The following is a 26,049-nucleotide window of genomic DNA, read 5'->3' as shown; positions in this document are numbered from 1 at the left end:
TGTTCAGAGGACCCAGTGTGCTGAGCATCATTGAGGTGGGGAATTCCAGAGATAGCTCGATGAGTGCACAGTGTCTTGGGCTCAACCTCATTCCGGGAGGAGGGAACGAGGAGGGGGTCGGGGACCATGAAATGCTTGAACGCATTGGCACACAAAGACACCAGTGTGGCTTCTGTGTACCAGGGCAAAGCAATCCAAGAGTACATATCCCAAAATGCACCTCTAAGTAAAAATGATACATTTATGCTGCATTATCGGTCAGTGCATCACAACCATCTTTAAGACGACATAGTGTGTTCGGTCTCTGGGGGTCCTCCAAGTGGACCTGGGAGCACCATCAAAAAATTGTGCCTACTTCACAGTGATTAGTAGGGAGTTTTTTTAACGGACTAGTTTATTAGTAGTTTGTGTGGGTTACCAGAAAGGAAAAATGAGTTTGAGCTTCTAAAATATTTGCAGTGTCTCATAAGCACGAATGAGTTTGCTAAATGGCTTATCCATTTTCCTCAGCTTTGGTCGGCTGACAGCGCTGTTTATGCTGTGATGTTGTGTGTGAATTCATGTTGCTTTTATCCGATTTGGCTCAATGGTGCACTGGGACAGTCTTTTGGCAACAACATTACTTTGGCACTATGCTGCATGCATGAGGGTGTAAGAGTACTTACTGTCTAGCATCTGCATGTGCACCTAGAGAGGACAATACACATTCTCTGGGGACCTGAGGACCACCAACTATTAACAAGTAAGATACTGGCCTCCTTCTACACACTTGGAATTGGGCATGGAGTGATCTCCTTACTGAAAAGAGGTTAAAAGAACTTGAACAAATCCAACTAGATGACCCCCAAGAGATAGAAATGATCTTTGGGACCTGTCCAGGACCTGTGAACAGAAACCTCTATCTTTTCTCGGGAGTGTGAACTGAGCGTAGCCCTGCCTTACCCCAACAAAGCGGCGAGTAACACGTTTCAACCTGTTGCAATAGCATTTTTTAAATGTATTTATTTATTCACAAACAAACAAACAATATTTGGGAATGATCCAAGGATGATAAAAGTATATTACTTACATTATATTGCCAAGCACTCAGTACTAGTGAGACAGATCTCTCGAGGTATAGATACCACGGAGCATTACATCCAACAGATTCATCACATGTTCCGACCAGATGTGGAGTATTCACGGGGAAGGGGATGAAGTTGATGAGCTGTGGCCGATGGTCGCTTTCCAAGCACTCGCCTAGGAAGAAATCTCCAATGTACTTAAAAGGCCAGCTAAGCACAGACTAAAGTCTATGTAAAAGATGGACTTAGTTACGGTTCTAGTCCAACCTGGCGGGGAGTCGCAGTGAAAGCAGCCATTGTTAAACCTCAGACCTAGAGCACAGCATTCATTTAGGAAGCTTTCTGCAGTGGCATTCCACCGTGGGCTGGGGGAAGGTTTTGCATAGGCAGGTCATACTCAGTGTCCAGGATGCTGGTCTTGCAACCAATCGCCCGAAAAGATTTGTGTTGAAGTCACCGGTTAGTATGATGTTTGCAGATAGATGTTCTAAATTAAGATTAGTTAGCATTAGCGTGAGGTCTTTCAGTGCCTCTTTCTTCCTTGATTTGCAGGGGATGATGTCGACATTGACTACCAGAAGCAGTAGGGCTTTACGGCGGTCAAGAATATTTCGATGGAGTGCTTGGGCCCTAGGGGCTTTGAGTTTGATTTCTTCTGCTGTATATTGTAATGATGATCAGACATAGATGCAAAAGGCCACCCATCGAAAGGGCGTAAGTGCTGGTTTTTATTGCAGGTTTTTGGAACTCTACAAAGCCTGTTAAAGGGACAGTTGATTGGGCCCAGGTTTCTTGTAGTAATAACAGATCCAAGCCCTTCCAAGGTGTCAGGGATTCGTTGTCAATTTTTTGTTGGAGCCCTTGGATGTTCCAAAAGCTTAGAGTGAAATTTGCTATACACGGTCGTTGCCTATCGATAGTTGTAGTGGTTTGTCAGATGCCTGATCTAGTTTGTAGGGTGGTTGAAAGGCATTGCCCTGCTACGTTCAGGTCCTCGGGACCGGGTTTCATTCCTTGGTGGTCACGTCCCACGGAGAACAGTGCGGGTAAAGCAGTGGTGATTTTTGGGCTTTGACAGCCCTGGGCACTTTTTAAGATTGAGTTGGTTGGCTGGGGGAGCTGGTGCAGGAAGGCTGTTGGATATCCCTTGGTCCATGCTCGTTCGATTTTTATACCCCAGCTTTCAAAGAACGATTGGTTGGTCATAATTTTTCCTACCCATGAGGCAAAATGAAGGAGACCTGGGTAGCTTCTGGCTCTTGTACTCGTTGCGGTTCTAGAAATTTGATTGCCAAAATGTTTGCTGATGGTATATCCTTTAGATTCGGAATCGACTGAAAAAAAGAAGATTAGGTTACACCTGTTTAAGATGTCATGAGCCTCCCTTGATTGACATTCCGGGGCCAACTTAATCGGCCCTGGGAAGGGGGGGGGCGAGGGGTCGAGGGCACAGGGGCTGTTGTGGTGGTGATTGTGCTTTGGGTCCCCCTGCTTGGTATCAGGGAGTCTTGTAATTGATTTATGACCCGGTGTTAAGGGTTTGCGAGGGTTGTTCATGTAATTGACTAGAGTCCCCGCATTACCTGGTGTCGAGGTCTCGGTTCTGACCAAAGGGTATAGGGAAGAGGCTTGTTTTGCTGCGGCATGCCCCATTTAAGGAGTCGATGTTTGCGCAAAAGTGGGTGCAGGTGCTACTGTGGCCAGCTGCCTCTACTTGGTGGATCTGCGCAGACTGGTCCAGTAGTTGGGAGTTTGAGGATGAGTCTGTTTTCATCTTCCGTCATTGAGGGCCTTGGTCTGGTTTTGTTTTGGTAAAGATGGAGGATAGCCGTTCCTGCTTTGCTAGTAGAGGCACTTTTTGTATTGTATTCCTTTGCTTCCTTAATCATTTACAGGAGTGTTTGCTTAGCCTGACTGGCTGTGCGGGATTTGGTGATGGAGTAAGGTCAGTAGAATGAGGGTGCAACTGCGGTCATGTCGCATAGACAGGAAAGCAAAGGGTATAGCAATGGTCGACTGTAGAGTGCCCTTCTTTAAATCCCCCCCTGTTCTACTGGGACAATTGAATTCACTTCTACCCAATTTTTTTGTTTGCCTAGCACTATTTTTGCAAATATCATCTTCCCAATATCTAACAGATTGATTAATCTGTAGTTTTTTGGGGTGTGCATATCACCCTTCTTATGTATGGGCCTTATTATTGCCCCTCACCAGTTGTTGGGGAACCTCCCAGTGTCTAAAATAACTCGAAACATTTTCGCAAAAAATTCAGCCCACCAATCTGTCTGGGTTTTAATTATCAGAGCCGGGAGGTTATCTGCGCCTGCTGCTTTTGTTAAATTCAGGCTCTTTATCGTGTTTTTAACTTCAGAAACCGATAAGTCAAGTTTTATATCTGCTACCAGACTGCTCCAGTCTGTGTGTGGATTCCCTTCCCGGTTACTCCCAGGGCTGTACAAGTCCTGCATATATTCCTCCCAGGCTGCCTCTTCCACTACGCAGTTCATTTCGGCTGTTTGGCGGTCCGCAGCCAAATGAACTAGTTTCCAGAACTGGCGTAGGTTCCTTGCCTCAAGTAACTTTAGCCAACAGCCTTCTTTATGTTCTCTTTTTGTCCTCCTAATTAACATATTATATTCTCTTTTTAAAGACACGAGGGCATTTCCACTACCCTGCCCGCCCTTTAAAAATTTACGGCGCGCCATTCTCCTCACTTCTCTTTTCTTTTCCAGACATTCCCTTCATCCTTGTTTCTCCGCCATTTTTTGGTGGTTCACTTTAACATTTATTTGACTGTTTCTCAGTCCCTCACTGATTGTTTGGACTACCTCCTCGATTTTTCCCACGTACCAATCTAAATCCTGGCTACTTACTGTGTCCAGATCTAAGTTTTGTTGTAACTTTACTAGCCAGGCCACATATTCTTCGGTTAGCCTAGTTGTACGTCGCCTGGGGTATTCCAGCCGTTGTTCCATAACTTGGGTATGGGGTTCTAAATGTGCATCAGGGATCTCCAGAACTAAAATATTGTGGTTGCTTCCTTCTCAATTTAGAATCCTAAACCCTGTAATTAGTTAGAAGCTCCAGGGGGATGTGAACACATAATCGATTGGGCAGTTTTGAGTACCTAGCTTAAACGTTTTTTTTGCTGGGTAATCTAAGGAGGATCTTCCATTTAGGCAGAAAAGGTTTTTGGTTCCCAAAAAGTTTCCCAACTGGGTGTCCTTAGCACTTGTTATACACTCTGGGAAAGTCGCTTGTGTTATCTCATAGGCCTCTAATATTTCTTGAAACCAGCAGTCTACATTCTTGGGGTGTAATTTAGGATTGAAATCGCCCCTTAACATAATCAAATCCATGCCATACTTTTCACAGATTAAATCCATGTCTTCTTTAAAATACCCCATTTCTGCTGCATATTCCTCTGTGGTGTCCCATTGCATATATACATTTATAAGCAATATGTTTGTTTTTATTAATCCAGATAACATTATTCTACAAGTAAGCAACCATTTACATTTTACAGTTATTTCTGTCACTTTCTTCACTATTTTTGTTGACACCAGACCCTGTGCAGATTTGTGTAACTGGCAGTGTGTTTGGCTAATAGTAGGATAGAAATACAATAGGATTCCGCTAGAGAACATAATATTGTAGATGGGTTACAGACGTTCAGAAGTGGGCTAATGAAAGCTGAACCAGGGAAAACACACATGAAGAAAGTCATCTTGCAGATTTGGTATGAGTTACTAGGCAAATGTAGAATAGGCAGAAAAGGTGCCATTGCAGTTTAGAAGTGACTTAGACAAGACTGAGAGCACTAGATGCATAAGACACTTTTACACAGCGCCCATGGGGTCCACTACAGAGTGAAACAAGACACCCGGGAGAGAGAGAAGCCTCTCAACACTTGCAAATGTGTTAACTTGCATATGATCTGCAGGTATAAAGTCCTTCATTCGCAAATAAGCCCCAAAGCTATGCCCCTGAACTGATACAACCATGATCTTGTTTACAAACTGCCATGATGAAAACTAGCACTGTAACCGATTGTCTCTATGGCCTCTTAGATGAAATATTTATTTGAATGATTACGTTATTTACGTTGTAGACCTATATGCCATGTAATACCCAATTGATGTTTGTACAGTCTGTCTTTGGCATGGCCCGATTGGCATTGGTTATCAATGAATGATAAGTCTAACGATGAATGATGCTCGACAGTTCTTTGAAATTCAGATCTACAAAAATTGTTTTAACATTTTTTAAAACAACAACTGCATGTGTCTGGAACCATGGTGTTTGATGTTATTGTTGAGTGCAGTTTGATAGTTGATGAATCCAAGATGAAGGATTTAATTAAAAAGCGTAGCAAATACCAACTTTGTATTTTCTGATCAGGTGTGTGAAATCACTGGAAGTGGCGGCGTGCTTTGCCTCGTGCCGTGTTTACGTTTGTACGTCTTCCTGCACTTCTGTTTCACACTGTTTCTGGGCATGCCCCTGCATGCTCAGCCTTGTATTTGTTCAACCTTGTTGTTGTTATTTGTGGGAGCTCCGTGTTTGAGCCAGCTGCTATGCGGACTGCTCCTCGACCTATGTGGGTCACTCGGAGATTTCTTGCCAGCGTGCAGTCACGGACGTGGGCTCCTTTAGTTTACTTATGTAAGTAAGCCTACATTGCCACACACATTTCCTGTGTGCTTTGAATCCTTACATTTGGCGACAAGGAGAAGCTCACGGGAGTAACAGAATCCCCAATGTTCGTGCTGTTTAGATATTTAGCGCCTCGATTACTTTCTCGCACACCGATTCTCTGTGTCGGAGGGCGGTTGCTCTTATTACCATTTGCCTATTGATTTCCCGGGCACAATCAATCTTTCCTTACAGTGCAGACTCCGGCTGCATTATCCGAGGATGACAAAACCTGGGAGAAGTCTCTCCTGGGAGGAGCCTCCTTGGTTGGTCTGCTTGGATTGGTTTTGCTGGACATTGAGGTGCGAGGACTCTTCAATCTTCTTCAGCGACTGGTCTTTTTCCGTTTGGCTGAGCCTCCCCTCTATTTTCTCCAGTTATTCCGAGGAACTGTTCCTGTGTACTTCTTAGCGATTGGCTCGCCTAGAAGAGTATAGGATTTATACTTGGTGTAACATATTCTACTGTTGGTTAATTGTTTTCCTGTTTGAGCTGCAAAGCGTGCTTATTTCAGGTCCAGGGAAGACTTGGCTTGGCAGTTCGGGCTGGACTGTTCCCATGAAGCACAGGGTCAACACTGATTTGCATATAACTGGGTCTGAACTGAGATGGCGAAGTGAGCTAAAGACCAATGATGGATTCAACCCAAATCTGTGACTGGGGGTGAGTGTCTGAAAAGTTTCAGCGCTCCGTCTTTCATCTCCTTGTATTTGCTTTGTTCGTCCTAAGTTGGCAGGGTATACCCAGATGTGTGTCCCTTGCTCACTTTGCCACAGGACTCAAGCTAGCCTGGCTGATGAGGGGTGCTACCTTGAAAGCAATCCCTTGGTGCCTGTTTCCAGTCCATGGAAGACCGGGCTTGACAGTTTGGATTGGACTGTTCCAATGACCAACAGGGTCAAGTTTGTTTAGCATATGGCTGGGGTCTGAACTGGAGTGGCAAGTGAGCTAAAGAACTATGATGGATTCAACCCAGATCTGTGACTGGGGGTGAGTGTCTGAAATGTTTCAGTGCTCCGACCATCATCTTCTTGTGTTTGTTTGCATTTAAGCTTTTGACTGTGTATTTGTTCTGTGTGTTACTATTGGTTCTTTAATTGCTTAGTATTTTCTTACATGTTTTTTCTGTTCTGTCACCGACAGCTTCTGTCATATGAGGTACCTTTGAGATTCAGGTGTTTAAGGTAATTACTTTAATTAGATTTCATTTCAGGCATGGTGTTTAGTTCCTAGTTCCCTTTTTAGTTTCTTTGGGCATCATGGTTTTTAATCAATGTCAAGCTCAGATGCCTCCTTTTCTTCAGAACCCAGGCAAGCCTTTATCATAGCTATTGATGCTCCCAAGCTTGATCATAAGAGAAGAGTGGCCTTATTATTTAGTCATCTTGGAAGGGCAGCAGCTTTTTGACGATCTGCCTATAGTGACAGCACCCAGTGGGGAGGGTGAAGGTTAGAATGAATATTTAGAAGCAATTAAAAGAAGTCAGCGGAACAACTAAGTCTGCTCCCTGAGAGGTTTCATTTCTTAAAAAAAAAATAACTTATAGATGAGTCTGTAGAGGAATGTATTCCTGCATTACGATTACTAGCCTCTATGTGCAATATTGGTGCATCATTAGACATCCATCGGAGGGATACATTTGTTCTTGCTTGTTATGCTAAAAAAAATACAGGAGCATTGATTAAGTTGCAGGGATCCTTCTTTGGTTGAGATCCTTGTTTTGTCAAGCAAACTTATAAGATACAACTGTTAATGCTTTGTATATTAAGAAGTTTTGGAAAAATGTGCAAAAAAAGGAGCCAAAGCTTTTGGTTAGCTGTGGCTCTAAAATGCATTTGGTCTATAATAATAATTGGCCAGCGTTAGGTAAGTGATGTATTAAGTGTAAAACACTGGGTCATTTTTAGAGTGTTTGCAGAGGGGGGGAAACCCTCTGTCAAGATCAGTAGTATTTATCGGTCTGTGGATGAATGTGTTTCTAATTTTTCGGAGGTTGTTCTCAATATTCGAAATGATCTGCAATGGGATGTATCTGTCATGTTTAACTCTTCAAACAAAATTGCTGGACCCAGGTGTGAGGTGTCCATTGGAAATAAAAGTATTGAGAGGATGGCTAATTCGGATGCCAATATCACCATAATATCTGATGTGTCTCTTTCCATCATTGGGGGAGAGCTTCACTCTAGAACAGGCAGACATTTCTCCTAAGGCTTTTGGGAAACAGCATATTAATCTTTAAGGTTTCATTACGGATTCTTTGATTTGGTTAGGTAGAATGACCACTACCTAATTTTATGTGGCGGTTAAAGGCAGGAATTTGGTGGAATGGATCTATTTAGCATAGCTTAGGGCTAATGTTCATACCAGTAGCAGAAACGCCTATTGCAGCAATTGATTCTTTAATAACCAGTCTAGAAACCAAAGTTGGCTTCTGGGGGTGTTGGCGTGGCTTCTGCCTTTCATTCTCTGATTAAAACCAATTTTGAGTCTGCTGATTGGGTAGGTCCCATTGTTATAGTACAGAAGAGTCCCAAATAAATTACGATGCAGGTTAATTTGCGCACCTTAAACAAAAATATAATTATTGATTACCATCCCCTCCCCAAGATCCAGGTCTTGTTGACTAATATTGATAAAGCCAAATATTTTACTTTGATTAACCTACATTTGGCCTACCACCAAATTCTCCTAGCCAGAGTCTCAAGAGCTCACCACATTTGTCATACTTTTGGGGGCGTTTCGATTATTGCATCAACCTTTTGGCCTAGCTTCAGCCGCTAGAGTTTTTCAAAGATTTATGGATGTTGTGTTAAGTGAGGTGGCTGGGGTTCAGGCTTTCCAGGATGTCGTATTGATCTTTGCTGAGTCAGTTAAAGATCATTTCATTTATGATAACTGGGTACTCAACATTTTAAAAGAATTTAGGGTTGCCCTCAGGGCTGATAAGTGCAAACTCCTAGTGCAAGAGTAAGATTACTTAGGGCGTCGCATTTCTGCTGAGGGTATCAAACCTAAGTTCTCTTTGGTTCAAGCCATTCAGGAAGCACCTCCTCCAAAACATAATGATGGACTTCACTCATTCTTGAGCTAATATGAATACAAGTTCATCGATTGGTATGTGTTTGTTGCACAATCCCTGCGTGCCTTATTCAAGAAAGGGACAACATTCATATGGGCTCAAGTAGTCAATGAAGATTGGGGCAGGATAATCTGCTGAATGATAAAGGAACACTTTCTAAAAACAGAATGGATGAAAGCCCTGGCTTCCGATTTTGTGCTTCAGACAATTCTTGAGTATATTAGTAAGGGATGGCCAGAGGAGAGGAATTTGGCTTTGGACATTATACCTTACACTAAAGTTTGTGTAGAGATGTCCATGGTCAATGGCTTGTTGATGCGTAATGATTTTTGTGTTCCCGGTTTCCATTTGTGGCACACTCATTGGGTTTGCTCATGAGGGTCATTTAGGGGTGAGTGCCATGTGTAAGAATCCTAAGAATTTTTTTAGGTGGCCCTCCATGGATGACCAGGTGGTAAGGTGGATTGATTCTTTCAGTGTTTGCCATAACTCTGACAAGCATTGGAAAACATGAGTCACCCCTACATGTCACTGAACTACCTGAGCGTCCATGTGATAAAGCAGCCTTAGGTTTTGCTGCCCCCTTTAATGTGCTACCCTCAGAACAGATGTATCCTCTACTACTAGTTGATTGTTACTCTAAATGGGTGTACTTTGACTTTACTGACTCTCCCACGTCTACTGATATCACGTTTCTCAAAAGAATATTTCATACAGAAGGTGTTCACTCTGTAATTGTTACAGATAATGGAACTCCATTTACATCCGGAGTCATGAAGGAATTCATTGATGCAAATCAGATCACATTTACGAATGGCTTTGTATTCCCCAACTTCTAATGGCCTTGTGGAAAGAGTCAACAGAATTTGTGAAAGAGGGTATACAGACTGCCATTGCCAGTAGTTTGGAGGTGGAAATGTTTTCGAGCCAAATGTTATGGGCATACTCTGACACACCTCATAGCACCGCTGGTGTGTCTCCATTCATACTGAAATGCATTCCCAGGTCAAATTTATGTCCTGACTGATTAACACCCAAATCTTCACCTGTGTCTTACCAGAGTCGTGCTAAACAAATATCTGACAGTAAAAGAAATGTGAAGGAGATAGTTCTCAAACTCAATGATTGGGGGCTTATGAGGAAACCATATAAAGAACGCAAAGGAGAGTCAAGTTCTTGTCTCCTGCCAGGGGAGTTTCAGGTGTCTAAAGGTGCTGTTTTTAATTGATGGAAAAGGATGGTAGAGTAAAAGACATCTGGTGAAAATCCCACAATAACAAGCGGACATCTTACTTAAAAAGCAGTCTAGTACTCCATCTACCTCTCTGGATGGTTCTTGGTGGACGGGCAGGGATGCTTCTTCTGCCAGTTCCTCAGGTATAGATGTTGTTTTTCAGCCAAGAACACTAGGTAGTGGATCCGTTTCATCAGCAGCTGTGTACCACCATGAGCCAACGACTGTGGACAATCATGAGCCCACTTTCTCACAGAACAAAGGGGGAAGACTGGTTCGAGGCACACAACTGACATCCCAGCTCAGGGACTTCTATATGCAGTGATTGCTTCCGTAACTAGTATGTTTTTATGAGCGTGTTTTTGTTTTCCTTGTTAAGGGATAGATGATGTAACACGCTTATGGTATTGACAAGGCTGAGTGCTTCGCCACATGCTGTGTTTATGTTTGTATGCGCATCTTCGGGCACTTCTGTTCCTTACTGTTTCTGGGCATGCCTCTCCGTGCTCAGCCTTGTATTGGTTTGTGTGCTTTGAATCATTACACAGATCCACTCCACTGGATAATGCTAAGTTAGCTCAGTCTATTTGCCAAGACTTCATCTGTAAACTCTGTGGCCCTTTAACTTGATCCAAAATACTGTGGTGTTTCCTTTTTAACATCCCCAAGCATCTCGCTTCACTTCTGCTTCAGAATAGGATGGGTTGCTGCCGGTCTTTTCTGCTTTAAATTAAAACGATGTACTCGGCCCTCCTGGCCAGTGCTCCAGGTCCACCGCTGTTCAACATCTGATTCAGTCTCAAAGCTCTGAAAGCGTGCACCACCCTCCCCAATGGTCATTCATAATCTTCCTTCTAATGCCCATGTCGTTTGGAGCCCTTTATTTTCTTCCAAAATGCACGAGGGCACTCATTCATTCCTCTGCCAGTGAGAGGTTATTTATTCTTATAGCTATTTTTAGGTTTGTCACTTTTATCATGATTGTGTAGAGGGCCAAATAAAAAAAAACTAAAAATATATGAATACGGTGCACGCTGCATTCTCTAATAACCTGGACAAGGAGAGAAAAAAACTTTCACCATCAAGTCAATGGCCACCTATTTCAACAATTAGGATGAAATGGTTTCTCAGTATTGGAATCCCGAAATGTGAAAACATTTTTGGGAAATCACAGTCAACTACTTACACTACCATTTATAACAGTCAAAGCCCAGGCATTCTCAGCAAGTTCTAGATTTAGGATTGGTCAAGCCCCATTCCCGATCAGAACCTTCCCCAATTAGAACACCTGCCCCTCTCCTCCCTCCCCCGCCCCCCCACACCGCCACCCTCCCCCCAGCAACTAATATTGGGTTGGCCTACGACGACATTAAAAATAAGAGGAGCACATAAGAGCGACATTAAAACAGTTTAAATACCAGCTGATAACGTAATTCCAGCTATTTCTAGGAGGGTATCCCTTCTCTCACCAATGTATTCCACTACACCCCTAAAAGCGTTTAGTTGTCATTAAGTTATACTTCTAGTCACCCTTCGTAAACTGCACGCTCCGTAAACTGCAGTACAGTAGAAAATATAGGAGAGCTTTAGTTTCCTAGCATACTTAATGTATTGCATATACTATACTTTCATCAATGATTTCATATTATTATTTTTCTAAGTGACAATAATTAAAAACATGTTTACTGCATCTTACTGTGTGCTTCGAGACACGATGTATTTAGTATTGTGCTTTCTCCGCTTAAAACCACCAGCGCGCATAAAGCTGTTCTAAATGCTTTTCGTGCACGCTGGTTAAATTGTGGTCGCCCTCTGTGACGACCTTTAAATGAATGATTTTGAACTATTTATCTTTCACAAGATTGCCGGTTAAAGAAAGATTCTGGTAAACTAGAGCAATAAACTGCAACCTTTCAAGGGATTGTATGTCCCTACACATTTAAAATGTGCTTTAAAAAAAGAACACAATAGCACATTTCACAGCAACACCAGTAACTGGAAAATCATTTGTATTGCATTTATTTATGGCTTTCTTTTGGCAATATAAAGTAACGGACTAAAAAAAGGGTACCTTTAAGAGCCACTTAGTTGTAATTGCTTTCCAAAATTCAAAATCACTTACTGCAATTTTGGGAAACCGCCACAAATATTTGCAGCCTTTTCAGAGTAAAAGCTATATCACCCATGTAAAAATCAACGTGCCTTCTTATCTTCCTGCCTTTTTTGATTGTTTTTCCTCTACGTCCCTGGAGTTATGGCCACCGACAGTTGGATTTGCTGTATTTGTCAAATAATCCCCATAAACTGTATAAGGCCTTCCAAGTGAAACTGAGGAAACGTTTCCATCACGAAAGGGCCAGGCCTTCAAAAGACAGCAGCATGTTAAAAGTAGCAGCTAGTTGGACGCTGCAAAAGCAGGTAGGTCTGTAGCCTGCACTAAAGGGGATGAGACTTACATCCAGACGGTCGGAGACTGTTCAATGGATGGATCAGGGGAGTGCTTTTGCCCGTAGTGGGAACCCAAATCCCTACACACAGCAGGGAGATTTTAAGCTGTGTACTATTGACTAAGCCTTTAAACCCACTGTTCTTTACACCACCACTCATCTTACTACATTCAAGGAGGATCTTAAACTTCTTCTCAAAAGACAATTACAATCTGACTCCAATTAACTGCTTTCTTGTTCCCACCTTCTTTTCATGACTCTTTTCATGAAGCTTCCTACTCTTTTGTCTTCAACCTTGATGCTTTCCAGTTAAGCTCCTTTGGGCCTTATCTTCTCTTGATCTAGTCCCGTCTGTTGTGATTTTAATTAACTCTTTCGAATATAAATGCATCCTTACCCTCAATCACTGGAGGTTGCCACATCTTCATCAATGTTGTATTCACTTCAGAGGCTATCCATTGCACACTGACATCTCGTGTGCCTGTTCGTTCCTTTATGCTAAGTGTGCATTTTTCTTTTTTTAATTCTTCCCCTTTTGTCATTTGTGAAAAGCGAGTGTGTACTGCAATTACTCCAAGTATATTTGTTAAGCTAGGTTTCCAGAAGCAAATTTCCAAAGCGGGATTTTGCTTATGAAGATCAAAACATTAATGATTCCCACATCTCGTGAGTTTTCTACCAGAGCGTGTGCGGTCCATTATTTGCTTTTTTCTGTCCCAAAAGGTCATTACACTGTCCACTTCAAATAGGGCGGGTGGTGGAATGATCTTCCTCCCACTGTCCCTACTCAGTCAGACCCTTCGAGGACGTTTTTGCACACAGACAATTTAGGGCTCTGTCGACAGAAAGCTTACAGTCCACCCATTTCTAAATGAGGAGGGTGGAATGAGAGTTTAGCAAACCAGGTACTTCGGCGTATTCGCAATATGTGCTAGGGTTTGCCTAGGAAATGCACTCTGCACTACCAATTACAAAGTACTAGCAAAAATTACTAAATTATAATTAAATAAATGCTTATGATGCACTGCCTAATTGAGGACATCTCTAACTCAGGACTATATAGAAAGTATAAAACCTATATGGGGGCATAGCCAAGAGGGTCAAGATGGCAGACGGCCGTAGTTATCTAATGATTGTAATGAGGAAAATGTTATCTTAAGCTACCTAAAACAATAAAATCAGATATAGATAAAGTGTATATTTTCTTCTTATGTACACCCTAAGGAATTAATCTGTGCTAGCGAGAATCCCCTTCCTTGCCTTTATTTATTTACAGTACTTATTGAGTGCAAGTCATTCCCAATGGGATATCACGGCGTTAGAAGGCTCCCTATCCTTTCGACTGTGAAAACTGAGCTAGTATTAGATCATTTATAAGGGGAGCAATATCCAGAAAAAAAAGCCACGTTTTTAAATTTTTCCTAAACCAGAGAGGACTGTCAGTGAGATGAAGGTCATAGGATAGAGAATTCCAATGGGCCGCTGAAGATGAGATAATGAGCAGCTACCAGTTCGAACTTTTTAAATTCGCTAAGCTTTGGCAAGAGCGAGATTATGAGACCTCATATCGCACACTGGCTTATAAAATTCTACTTTAGCCTGTAGATCTTCGACCCAATGTTGTAAATTGCCTAACGAGCATGGCAAAAAAGCTTGAAACTGGCTCTTTTTCACACTGGCAACCAATGTAGTGTTGTTAAACAAGCAAATGCCAAGCTGAATCTGTCCATGTTGCAGATAAGCTTGGCAGGAGCATTTTAAATCACCTGTAGAGTCGTGAAAAGGTAGTCAGCCATGCCCACATACAGGGAACTGACATAGCCCAGTCTGCTTGCTATAAGGGTCTGGACTACTGTTCTTTATTAGGCAAATCTCTATCCGCTTGAACAACCTTCTCAGGAGTTTAAGGAAGCCAAAACATTTGCTGCTGGTGATGCTGACTTGCTCCTGCATGAAAAGAGCCGTTGATGATTATCTAGAGATTTTTTGCTAGTTTCTTGGTAGTGGGCATTACCCTAGTTAGGCCGGCCACCAGGAGGAGTCCAAATCCGAATTGTCCAACAGTTTATTATTATCTGGTAAATTAGTTAGTCGAATATTCACTCTTTTTTCCAAACATGTTTGACATATACGGAAGCAGCAATATTGCTGGTAGTTAGAAAGAATGGAGACATCAATTCCTATTTTTTTTGGCTAGGGGTAGTATTATAGCTAATGCTCCTTTTTTTCCGTTTTTATTGATTTTTAAAAATATATATGACAGAAAAACATTTATTTTCTTGTCTGTATTTATTTTTAAATGTGGATAAAAACTGAAATTGGGTGCTTCTTTGGCAGTCCTGCCAAGGATCACGCAACTGACGTGACACTAACGCATTTCAGTGTGCCAGTTCGCATTACCGCACTGAAATGCATTGTGTAGTGACTTAATTCTCCCTAGTGCATCCTCTTCTTAGTTGCTCAGCCAGAATGAATGTGATGTCTGCGTGGAATGTTGGAATGCCTGATGACAGTGTGGTTAGAATGTGAGTGTGCTTGTTGGTATGTGAGGAATGACAGTTGGAGAGTGTAGGCTGAGCAACAACCATCTAGCTCCTGGTGGGACCATCTATTGATCTTCTTAATACCAACTAAGACTTCTATGGAACATGTAATGATCAACTAATAAACCTCTACATGGTAATACTACGGCTACCTCTTGTCATCCTTGGAACCTACTTATAACATTTTGGCGACGCTTGGAAAGAAACCCTGTGTGTTTTGGCAAGAAATCTACTGAAGGTGAGAAAACCTACAACAATTTTGGACTTTATTTACAAAAGTATCTATTTGAAACTAAGCAATTTTGATGTTTAAAAAGAATAAAAGGAAAAGAACGCCCTCAAAAGTTCCACCAGTGTCCTTCACCACCTGGACGGCCTACCCAGGGCGCTTCACGTTCCTTGTAAAAGTGGACATATGCTTTAAAAGATGAAATATAATGCTGACAAATATAAGTTAATGTCAAGCATATTTTCTATGTATATGAAAACTCTGCTTCATTTATTGACGCTGTGAAGAGCAAGAATTATGGCCATGTTTTGTCAACTGAGCTTTATTGAAGCGAAAAGGACTCTGTAAAGCATTTCCTTTTATTTTACTTGGATTACCAGTGAAGGTTGAATACTGGTGAAGATGCTTTCTTCAGTGAACTCTAGCAGTGTGCTTTTAAATACAGAGACAACTTTCATGTTATTTATGGCTCTTAAGGTTGAAGGGTCAATGTCTGGATAATTTCTGGCCTTCCCCACAAGTTTGCATATTTTACTTGTGAATCGCAGTTGTAAAAGAGCCGGCTGAGACAAGGTTTTAGGAGAACAAGGCACTGTGAGGGTATGCTGAAAGACATTATCTGTAAATAAAGGTGGCATCTCTCAAGAGTTTTAAAGATAAACTGTCTTTGGAAGTATAAATAGCACTCGAGCAGCATAATGAGCCAAGTGGAAAAGAAATGTACATGCGTGGTGGACATGATTTTGTTTTTACTTCAAGAACAGTCACAAGTCCCGAAGAGCATATTTTGACTTTGTTTTTTTTTTAGTGCCTGTTGGGTCTTAGAGATTGCCGTCCTATTCAACTGTTTATTTAAAAATTCAAAAGACTTTGCTCGTGCTCACCTTGTGATGCTGCCCAGCTCTTCATGACGTTCCTTTGTCGTTCTATTCTCTGGCGCTGCTGATGGACGTTTTGATGCACAAGTGTGCAGGAAGCCATCCTGTGTGGCGTAAAATACGTGCCTCCATCTTGGTCATCTGAACTTTTCTTTCCGATGTTTATGGGAGCAGTTGGAAATGCCTGGACTGTCAATAAAGTTATTTTGACAGAGTCTCCATCCGGCTTCCCGTTTTTTTTTTTTGTTTTGATGTCATTCACTGCCTCTGGAACTTGTCGGAAATGCAAGCGGAGACACGTTGCCTTTTATTGGATGTTTATTACTTTTCTAACGCAAATGAACTCACAGTTGGGCAACTTCACCCTGTTTTATGGTGCACTTTGTGTCGTGCTCTTATTGTGCCCTGCGCTTGATACTTCATACTATGGGTGGTCTACCCATATTGTTGTTTATTCTGTGGGCTGTGCACCCCATTTTGTGGTGTGGCCTGCGCTTGGGCAGTGTTTGTTACACACTTTATTTTGTTTATGCAATGGCACACCACTGTGTTTTATTGGTTTGGATGCATTTTTATGGAGTACACCTTTAGCCCCGAGGTGTATTACTTTATTATGGCAAGTTGGACTGTGACAGTGGTGTGGAATTTACACTTCATGGGTCTCATGAGTGTCCTCTTCTTTCTGTGTCCTATGCTTTGCCTTGGTTTGCGCAGTGTTTCTTCTACACTTTGTTTTGTTTGCGCATTGGCATATCTCTCTGTGTATTTATTAGTTTGCATGCATTTTTCCGAAGTCTACCTTTTGTTTCGAGGTGTATATTATATTATTATGGCAAGTTGGACAGTGACAGTTGTGTGGAATTTACACCTCGTGGGTTTCCTAGGTGTCCTCATCTTTCTATGTCCTACACTTTGCCTTGGCACCTGTTCTTCTGAGGTGCGTTGTGGGGGGTTTACCCACTTCTTGGTTGGCATTGCGCCTTGGGCGCTGTATTATTGTTGTTTTGGATTGTGCCTTAGTTGCACTTTGGGCTTTGTATCCATCTGTGGATATGTATTTTACTTGACTATCCATACTGTGTTTGAGGTGTGTGGCATAGATTGAGTGTTTGGATATTTTTCTTTTCCTATTGTGTCCTCCACTCTCTGAAATCCACACCATACCTCCATTGTGCGATGTGTAGAGACATGGTTGGGAGTGGTACTTTTAGTATCTATTTTACTCAGCCTCCGGCTACACTTATGACCTGCACCTTTTACTCTTTTCCTATTCTGTCTCTATTCTGATTCTTTCCTTTACTCATCACTATTACAGGATGCTTGAATATTTAAGTTGTGCACCTTTTCTATTGTTTTCCCTAGGAAGGGGGAAGTGCTGTCTTGCATCTTGAGCTTTAATCTGTGCTAATTCTTCCTTTGTATTTTTCATACTTTTTAGATGAATTATGCACAATGTTCCTTGCACATTCATTCTCTAGTTTATGCTGCATTGTTGCAATTCTTATTGTTTGTTGTTCCCAAGGGAAGAGGATATGTAGTGACGTAAGTCTCCCTAGTGCATCCTCTTCTTAGTTGCTCAGCCAGAATGAATGTGATGTCTGCGTGGAATGTTGGAATGCCTGATGACAGTGTGGTTAGAATGTGAGTGTGCTTGTTGGTATGTGAGGAATGACAGTTGGAGAGTGTAGGCTGAGCAACAACCATCTAGCTCCTGGTGGGACCATCTATTGATCTTCTTAATACCAACTAAGACTTCTATGGAACATGTAATGATCAACTAATAAACCTCTACATGGTAATACTACGGCTACCTCTTGTCATCCTTGGAACCTACTTATAACACATTGTCACGCATATATGCTGTGTGGTGGTTGTCACAGAAAGCACTTAATAAAACTTAGAATCTGTGGCTTGCCCGTGACTTCGGCGCGCTGCTCCAGCAGGTTTGAGGCTCTCAGCTGAGCTAAGGCTGCTGGCAGCCTCACTGAACTGTTACAGTGTATCATAGTGCTTCCAATCCCGCGGCGCGCTCTCACTGTCAGCAGAACGTCATCGCGGTGGACGTCACGTCGCTTCCTACTACTGGAGCACAGGCGGCTCGCTAGTTTATCATGGCCAGAGGGGGAGCTGCCTATAATCATGGATGGAGGGACTGAGCATAGGATAATACCGTGGCCAGAGCGTCAGAAATAACTGTGGCCTGAGCGCTATAAATAATCACGGCCGGAGCGCTACAGATATTCATGTCAACTGTGGCCTGAGCGCTACAAATAATCACAGCCGGAGCTCTAGATATATTCATAGCACCCGGCCGTGACGCTAGCGACACTTCCTGCCTGGGCTGCTGTATGCTGCACTATTTTACCCCCGCCTTCTGAATTCAATATTTTACGGGGGCTGAAGACTGAATGGCCCCGCCCGGGACTCACAGGATCGAGTCAGGACAGTACAGCGGCCAGGACCGGTCACCCGGCTTTCACTGGAGGCAGGCCTGGGGGCCGACTGGAATTGCCACGGACCGCGGTGGCTACAGCCTGCCTTCAGCCAGCTGTAGGCCAGAGTCTACCTGCAATTGAGCACGCAGGGCCTGCAATAATTAAAGAAGTTATAGGAGACCGGAACCAATCTGCTGCATCTAAAGGTGTCCAGGGGTCTCTCGAGCAGGCATTTGACAGCCATTACCAGGATGATGGTAAGATCACTTTCTTGATATTTTGACGTGGATAGTGAGATGTGCTAACCTCCAGCTTTGCGAGGGAAAGGTTGATGTTTTTCCTGAATAGAGGTCCCAAGTACAGTGACTGTTTCTGAAATTCGTTTAATGCAAGATCTGTATTACGTTCACAATCCTGAAGCACGGTAGCACTGAAAATCGTAACCTGCATTAGAGTCCTTTAGCAATATCATTTGAAAATTCTTGCTAAATACATGCACAAGAAGCTATTTAAAACAGTGCCCATTATATTTTATCACCCAGCATCAGTTCACAGACCAGCAGGTACCTGAACTCCCTGTCTCTCGAGTGCTGCTCTCTTTGATTCTCTCTCTGTGAATGACTTTCTGCCAGACTGCTCTTACCTTTTTATCTGCTATAGTATATATGAGATGTTTCCCATCTCTTCAATGCTTGATTTTGCTCGTGAATAGGTGTCACTCATAGTCGTTGAAATGTCACTCATAATTACACTGAAATTATAAAAATGTCACACATGCCAATCTGGAACCTTGGCAGCTATGCTTTGAGTGATTGTAAATACACTTTGCCATGACTAGCAGGCTAATAACTGTGTGGATTGATAGATAAAGGGGTTAAAAATTAAAGGAGTTTCCGTAAAGAGGCTTAAACAGCAGTAGCTATGCACAAGGGTGATACTGAAACGTGCATACTTTCATATAAGTGCATTGAATTATCTTCTGTGGGTGTTCTTATCACTGAAACCTGGCAGGCATTCAAGCATGACTGCATATTTATTTGTTAAATAAAAGTGGAACTATACCAGTTTCAGCTTTACTTTTTTTCACAAAACTCATAATAAATATGGATAAATACAGAAAGTTGACAAAAAGAAACATGGATAAATAAATACCATAAAACCGGGAGCACAAATTATGGCTTGGTTCCATATTTCTGGGTAGACTGCCTCTGAAATGGATTGCTTAAAAATGTCCATAACATAAGGGCAGAGTATGGTAGCTAATTGAAAGTAAATGAAGTGAGGGCAAGAATGGAGAGGGGAAACAGACTAACTCCACCATCAGATTCAATACTGTTCTGTGATTCTTTTGAAAGCGTCCATATGGATGGCAGCATCTTGGTGAGGGCCCTTAGAATCCCACTAGAGTTCACCCAGAGAGGGTCTGGTCTCAAAGGATGAATAGATTTTCTCAATTTTGTCAATAAAATAGTTGCCGGTTTCCTCACAGAGGGCCTCTGTGGAGTATATTGACTGGGAAAGACATGTAGGCTGAGAAAGTTCTTTTTCGATTTTGAATAATTCCTTAGAAGAGCTGCTGTTCCCTTCTATTCTATTGATAAAGTAATCCTTCTTGTCTTACTTAATGCCTTACAGCATTTTTTCAGTTCATCTTCGTTTTTTAGATGATCTATGTTATTTCTAGAATGCCTCCAACATGTTCGAGATTCTTACATTTTCTTTTTGTTAACCTTAATTCGGGGGAATACTATTTTTCTGAGAGCAAACTTCTAGCTAATGTATTCACTTTCCTAGGGGTGCAGCTATTTAAAGAGCTTTAAATTGCAGTATTAATGTTTTCAATATTATTAGTAAGGGGTTTGTGGAGGTCAATCGATTATTTATTTATTTCATTTATAGAGCGCACTATCACCTGGCAGGCATCCTGGCGCTAGCATACTCAGAATACAGTTTAAAAGTGTGCCCGAGCATTGACAATCCGAGTTTTTTAAACCTTGGGGAACAACCAAGTTTTTAGTCTCTTTCTAAAAGGAAGGAGATCCCTGATTTGTCTAAGTTCTAATGGAAGTTCATTCCAAAGTCTGGCAGCTGCTACACCAAAAGTTCTGCCACCCGATTTTGCTTTCCTAACTCTTGGTATTTTCACCAGTCTCGCCGATGAGGAGCGAAGGCTTCTTACTGGAGCATACAATTCAAATTTACTCCGCATGGCAGCAGGTCCAGACCCATGCAGAGCTTTCAACACTAGACAGAGAGACTTTAACTGAATTCTGTGTCTCAGCGGGAGCCAATGCAGCTCCGCTAAGGCTGATGAAGAAGAAGAACCTCTGGGCGATCCTAGGGCTAGCTTAGCTGCTGTTGACTGAATCCGCTGGAGTCTATCCAGAAGATATTTCGGAGACTCTAAAAGTAGTGCATTGCAGTAGTCTAACCTGCTTAAAATGGTACTTTGTACTACTAATACACGCGATGGAGGAATGGAATGTTTAGAAAATGTTTCATCATTTGTGTGACTCCAGGGTAGCTTAGGAACTAAAGACGAGTCTGCTGGAGTTATTTTATGCCTGGTAGCGTGATGGAGAATGTGACCAAAGAATGATCTATCCAGGCTAAAGGGGCAATATCGAGAATTTTGGTGGGTTCCATTTTTAGAAAAGAAGATCTAGTGTGTGGCCTGCTCCGTGGGTTGGACCCGTGTTCTGACTGGCCAGGTAAGACACACTGATAATAATTTTTGCGAGACTTTAGATATTTTCTTCTTCCAAAACCTGGTCATTCTCTCCAGTATTTATCACGCAGAAACAACCCTCTACCTGGGAGTGCCACCAATCTTTGTGCCTCTGGGTCTTCTGGTCCGGGGAGTACGAGGTATGTATGTTTTATTTCATGTGTTAAGCGTGTCCGCAGGCAATTAAGTAAGGGCAGTGCAATTTTAAAAATTTGGAAAGCAGCTGCAAGAGAAATGTCAGTTTAGCCTACCAGTTTTTTGGCCGCTGGTATCACCCCTAGACTGGATGGAATCCTACCACAGCCTAATGTCAGGTATACCCAAATTTGTCTCAGTCCGAACAAAACTAACTTGGTTACACTGGCTCCCGGTGAAATAGAGGGTTTGTTTTAAGGCCCTCTGTATAGCTTTCAAGGCCCTTAATGGTATTGGCCCTGACCACTTGAGGCAGAGGTTTAAATGGTATATCCCAAGTAGGGCGCTTCTCACCCTGGGTGCTAAACTTGTCCAATCACCGACCTTCAAGAAAGCCGGCTGGGGAGGGAGGAGCTTTATCACCTGCACATCCAAGGCGTGGAACGAGTTGCCCTTCCACCTGAGGAATGCTGCCATTCTGCTCTCCTTCTGAAGAAGCCTGAAGACCTGGCTGTTCTCTCTCTGATCGCACAGACTTATGTTTAGGCCTAGCTCACCACCAGGACACCCACGGGTAATCGTGCACTTCTTATAAATTCCAATAACATAACAGCCATACATTTTAACATATGCGCACACTACCATTCTTTCATGGGATTTGATTGCTGGGAGACTGCATGGATATTGACATTTGTCAGACATCTAACAGTATTTTCCCAAAATATGAATGTCCTCCAGTGTCCCTCGTGCAGGAAAATATCCCAGTCAAGGTTTGACACCCAACTGTGTGCCCCTGAGTATTCTGAGTGCGGGGGCAATACATATTGTGGGGGTAATAAATAGTGTGGAGGCAATACATATGTTTGAGTAGAAACTGGGTGCTGTGCATTCTGGAAATTTGAAAAGCAACTGAAAGCAAAATGCAGGTTTGTGTTAACTATATTTTGATTGCTGGCATCATCCCTAGGCCTGTGTGAAAAACTACCACTGCCATATATTTTAACATCTACACACCATAAGTTTCTATCACTAAGGAATCAGACTACCCTCGCTCTTAGGGGCTTCTTGCGATAACACACTGAACAGGACGTTTGTTAAATTTTCAGCAACTTTCCACAAATCATGGACGTTTCCTTCAGTCTACCTCACACAGAACAATATCCATGTCAATGTTTGATCCAAATCTGTTCCTCTTGTGATCTGAGAGTGATATTATCAGATACATGTGTGTTTTTCAAGGGTTTCTGCAGGGATCAGTACTAGACAACCATGTGTATGTTTTTGATGGGGGTAATTCCATGGGGGATGTCTGCAGTATTTGGGCCTATAGCGATACTTGAGGAATCCACAGTGATGAGGTTTGCATGATTCCCAAAAGGCTTTATTACCTTTAGCTGCTCCCTTCGAACCATCCACCAGCTCAGTCCTTGGATGGATCAGGAGGGGCTACTGAATCCCTCCCAAGTCCATCCATATGTGTGAGACATCACTAGTAACATCACACACATATTAACAGGTGTCCCAAAGTGAGAACGGGTATGCCTCCTTTGGGAGTCTGCCGGTACCCTATGGTACTCTCTCCCTAGCCCTCCAGGAGAGTTGAAGACACATACAAAAATGAAAATAAAAAAAAGAGTGGGGTCAGTGAGTAATAAAACATTTAAAAAATGACGTATTACACATGATGAAGGTGTCCGTGTGACACCTTTATAAACATGTCACAGGCGCTGAAGGGACTAAAGCATCTGTGGGATGAATAGAATAAAAAGAGGCGCAACGTTTATTTTAAAAAAGCGTGTATGTAGGTGTCTATTATGTTTGTGTAACATTGCATCTTTTAAAATCCTTAACTCTGGAAGTGTGAGAAAAAAGTGGTAATACAATAACTTCCCATGCTCACTTGCTCCCACGCAAGGCAAATTCATTAACTGCTAATGAATAATATGTTGATACCATCTGTTGAATGTGCATCATTTTCATTAAAATTTTCTGAGGCATTGAGACCCATTTGCGTTCAAACTGGTGTTAAAAAACCATAATAGACACAGAGTACATGCATAATATTTGCGTTTAAATGCAGGATTTAGCTTTTTGAGAGACGGTGCAGTCATAATGCTACATAATCTTTCATTGCTCCATATACCAGGAGCACACCCTGCCCCTTACCTTGCCAGAGTTCTCATAATAAACTGGGTTCTGCTATCGAACATCAGCAGTATCCCATGTGACTATTTTCTCTTTGGATTTGTTATCTTTAATCATTTTCTGTTCTGTGCTTATGGCAGTTAAAGAATCCCTCGACCCAGCAAATCTGACCAGATTAAAAACACAAACATGTTTCTTCAGATGAACGCAAGTGCACTTCATTAAAGTTCAACCAATGGGAGAAGCAGTTTGGTTAATGATGCCGCAACAGAGGCATCTAGTGAAGCAGGCTGCTACTTGGAACTAATAAGAGACGGCTGATGTCATATATGTCGAGGTCATGCAGTACATGGAAACTGTGCTTTTCAGTACATTTGTATTGAAATACCTATAAGCATTGTGCTCATCTCCCTTGAATTTGACAGGGCAGGATTTAGCCAACACTGCCTATTTCCTGAAAGCACAAGAGAACTTTATGCAAGCTTTAGAAAGGAAATAAAGCGATATGGCAGTTGCTCCTCACACCACTAAGGACACAGAGTCCCAACACCTACAGTATTAGCATAACATAACGTGTATTTGTAGAGGTCACATTCAAGCAGAAGGGTATCTAGGTGCTGGATAACAGATGTTTATTGCTAGCCAACTCAACAGTACTCCTTTTATCAACCTCAGAAGGATGTACGGCTGAGTTGGCCACTGGGATTCGAACTTATGACCATGAGGTCCAACAGAGGCCCCTATTATTGCTGTCTTGTAGAAGTGAACAGGATCCGGCTGAGAAGCGGCCAACAACCGCTAGTCGAGAGCTGGGGTTGGGGCCAGCCCACCAAGTGCAGCAACAGTCAGAGGAGCAAGGGGGTTCAGCGGACCCACATCGGGTGAGCTTAGGGCATAGGAACCAGCCCGCTTTAACGGGCCCGACGAACGTAGCGGGTGGTGCTGGGAGTTCCCAGTCCAGATTGAAACTGTTCTGCTCGATCTCCCCGGTCCTCCCCAGGCCTCCTCCCAACATGAGTGAGGCAAGAGGAGAGACTGCAGCGGCCACAGTGAGCCGCAGCAGAAAAAGGGCCTGAGGACTGCACAGAAGTGGCCCAGATAGGTTTGGGTGCGGCGTGTGGAGGCCCGGCGAGCCCCACTTAGCCTGGCCAGCTCAAAAGCAGTGCCTGCGGTGCCTGCGGCCCCTACTGGCCTCTCACCAGCAGTGTGGCCCCAATGCAGGAAAGAGGCAGCTGCGACAGGAAGAGCCAATTCCAACAAACTGCTTGCAGGAGCAAGAGTAAGGAGTGGAATAAAATCAGCTGGAGAACCAGGTGGCCCGGAAATTATCTCACAGGTTTCCAGGGCTCCCCGCAGGGTGCTGACGCCTGGACCTCGCAGAAGGGGCCTACTACGGGAACAGACAGCAATAGGAATATAGAAGAGTTTCCACATCCAATGAGTCAATGTGAGCCCACCCATCTCTAACAGCTCTAAAATCTCCTAACTGCCCTCCCAAAGTCTTGTTGCCCCAACACAAATGCTCCTCAGACACAGACTCAGACGAAAAAGAAACCTCTTTCGCAACCACTTAAAAGGGTCACAAGGAGCACCGCCCAGCCACTTTGATTAAAGAAGCCACCACCAAATTCTTTTCAACTTTGTTTAATCACGCAGTTTTTCCAAAAATCCGGAAGCCCAAAAACAATCCTGGATTTTTTCTATGGATAGGGAAAATGAAGTTTCTGAAGTAATATCTCCAAGGGCCGGTTCTAGTTTGAGCAGGGCCAACACTCCCCTCCCAAGCAAGTCCAACCAAAAGAGAACAATACACTCTTGCCCTGGGGAGTGGGGGCACCAGAACTGGGCATATTCATAGGCAACTAAGTGAGAAGTGATTTTAACATCATCCCAACCTTGCAAGAAAGGATGTGTTCAACGCAAAGTTTTTGGGAAGTCAACAGAAGTAAGGTAATTACCATTAGAGATTCAACCATCTTACAACAAGGAAGACCTGCACTCGACCACCATAAAAGAAGCACAAAACACCTTAGCCAGAGCCTTGTTTGGGCAGTGTACGAAAACGGAATCTGCAATCAATAGCGCAGTGCCTAGTAAATCTAAGCTGCAAGATGGAGTAAACATAACATTTTATTATTAGTATCCTAGACATAAAATCTTGCTCTTAGTCATGTGCACCAATTATCGATAAGAGAGCCACTTTCCAGAAGATCCTAGGAGACATAGTAGCGATATCCAGGGGCAAGGGGGCACACCCGTACCCACCAAACTAACCACGAAGTTAACAGCACCGAGTCACCCCTCCCTGCACTCAAGTGGCCAAAGCAAACTTTCCCCATGTCCAAAAACAAATGCTGGCTCGAAACAGAAGTCTATTCAAGGTTCGCAGAGCCCAGCGTCACGGCTTGAAGTTGCAACTGCCCAACTGGGGGCCAG

At 42.8% G+C, this 26,049-nt stretch overlaps 1 protein-coding gene across 1 annotated transcript in view; it reads right to left on the bottom strand.

Moving 5' to 3' along the window:
• Positions 1-26,049, bottom strand: part of NUDCD1 (NudC domain containing 1) — a 373,385-nt gene that overhangs the window by 280,948 nt on the left and 66,388 nt on the right. The gene's annotated exons all lie outside the window — the stretch shown is intronic.

The sequence above is a fragment of the Lissotriton helveticus genome, chromosome 4_1, assembly GCF_964261635.1.
Source record: "Lissotriton helveticus chromosome 4_1, aLisHel1.1, whole genome shotgun sequence".
Classification (NCBI taxonomy): Eukaryota; Metazoa; Chordata; class Amphibia; order Caudata; family Salamandridae; genus Lissotriton; species Lissotriton helveticus.
This window is presented reverse-complemented; position numbering and strand designations above follow the sequence as displayed.